The following is a 2500-nucleotide window of genomic DNA, read 5'->3' on the forward strand; positions in this document are numbered from 1 at the left end:
ATGTATGTATGTGTATATGTATACATAAATATATATATATATATATATATATCTATGAATATATATATATATATATGTATATATATATATATATATGTATATATATATATATATATATATATATATATATATATATATATATATATATATATATATATATATATATATATATATATGTAATAAAACCACTTGGAAAATAAAGTTAAAGGTGACCGAACATTTTCGTCTATCTAAGACATTTTCAAAGGTACAGTGTAAGGTAGCAGTAACATTATATATACAAAAGAAGCACACTAGGGGGGAATTAGGACAGGTCCAATTGCGACCTTACTCTCTCAGCAATGCCGGACGGTTGACCCGGCTACTGTCAAAATTTTTATATTTTAAAAAGTTATCTAACTTATACATTCCTATACTCATATTCATATTGTTCTTATATGAAGCTTTTATATGACATGATTCTACGATATTCCTCTCTTTAATGTCCTTACTTAAGACAATTTTCTTTGTGTTTTCCCAGTCAATGCAATGATTAAAATCCCTTAAATGCAAAAACAACCCACTTGAAACCTGCCCTGTTCTGATGTTATATCTATGTTGGTTTATTCTCAATTTTAGATCCTTGCCTGTTTTATTATTTTTTTTTAATCGCGTGTTTTTGTGATTTATTCGCATATATACATACATACATATATATATATATATATATATATATGTATATATATATATATATATATATATATGTATATATATATATATATGTATATATATATATATATATATATATATATATGTGTGTGTGTGTGTGTGTGTGTGTGTGTGTGTGTGTGTGTGTGTGTGTGTGTGTGTGTGTGTGTGTGTGTGTGTGTGTGTGTGTGTGTGTGTGTGTGTGTGTGTGTGTGTGTGTGTGTGTGTGTGTGTGTGTGTGTGTGTGTGTGTGTGAGTGTGCGTATGTGTGTGTGCATATACACATTTATATGATATAGATAGTTAAACAGAGTCACGCAGTACTTTTTTTTTTTTTTTTTTTTTGCGACTGATTTTCCTTCAAAGGAGAAGGCTGAGTATTATATTATTAACTTCCACTTCTTCCCTTTCCTACTATCATTCTTAGATTTCTATTTTACTATCTCTATGTCTACATTTCTTAAACGTGATATTGTCCCTACGAATAGCACCGCAGGCTATCTCTGATAAAAATAGATCCCGCTGTGTCCCGTGTCATGTATATTTACTTTTCATTATCCCTAAGCTTTTGGGACTAAACAAATACAACCTTCCTTACGATTGCTGCTGTGCTGTTACCAATATTGATGAAATCCAGTTATTTTTTTTTTCTTAATCTTTCCTTTCAGTTGCATTTGTTTAACGAAAGCCGCAGGCTCATTTGAAGTTAATGAGGTAGACAGACATGGAGTAGGTGGTGCGGTGAAGTGGGAAAATACTCTAGCTATCCTGAGGGTTGACCCCTTTCTGTATGAAATGTCAGTGATTTCATTTTTGCTTTGTGCTCAAGGCTCTGTATATCGAAACTTAAAGTATTATCAGAGTTCTCCGATAATTCCTTGTCCTCTTCCACCTTTAGTTTCATGTGCTGTATTTGTGTCCAATGCATACATACGTCCAACATTGTGTTTGTGTGTGTGTGTGTGTGTGTGTGTGTGTGTGTGTGTGTGTGTGTGTGTGTGTGTGTGTGTGTGTGTGTGTGTGTGTGTGTGTGTGTGTGTGTGTGTGTGTGTGTGTGTGTGTGTGTGTGTGTGTGTGTGTGTGTGTGTGTGTCTATGTGTGTGTGTGTGTGTGTGTGTGTGTGTGTGTGTGTGTGTGTGTGTGTGTGTGTGTGTGTGTGTGTGTGTGTGTGTGTGTGTGTATTCACTTGGTCTTTGGATCACGTGTTGGACTCGTGATCGACAGCTATTTCCCTCCTGGAAGAGAGCTCAGAGCTCGTAGGTCCGATCTATGGGTAATGCTATGACCTTGCACACACACACACCCACCCAACTCCCCGCCCACGAGAGTCAGAGTAACGACCCGAAGCGCAGCGGTACCGAAATAATTTCGGCCCTGGGCAGGATTCGAACCATGAGCTGCGGGCCACTATTGTGGCAGCTCAGTGCTCTACCAACTACGCCACCGAGTCGTGTGTGTGTGTGTGTGTGTGTGTGTGTGTGTGTGTGTGTGTGTGTGTGTGTGTGTGTGTGTGTGTGTGTGTGTGTGTGTGTGTGTGTATGCGCGTGTTTAAATGTTTGCGTTTATGTGCAAATATGTATACATGCAAGATCTAATGAAGAAAACATCATAGAAAAAGGAACTAAGGGGAGAAAGAAATTAATTCAAGTTATTTAAAGAAAAGTGAACGAGGAAACGTTGAGAGGAGGGGAGGAAGACGGAGAAAAAAACACAGCAAGAAAAGGCCAACAATTAGATGAACCAAAGCATTGGACTGAAGAACGGAAACCTCTGGAAAAATAAAAACTGACAAAAAACAAAAAGAACGCAAATA

Source organism: Oratosquilla oratoria, chromosome 13, assembly GCF_046742065.1.
Source record: "Oratosquilla oratoria isolate Oo_2021 chromosome 13, ASM4674206v1, whole genome shotgun sequence".
Lineage (NCBI taxonomy): Eukaryota > Metazoa > Arthropoda > Malacostraca > Stomatopoda > Squillidae > Oratosquilla > Oratosquilla oratoria.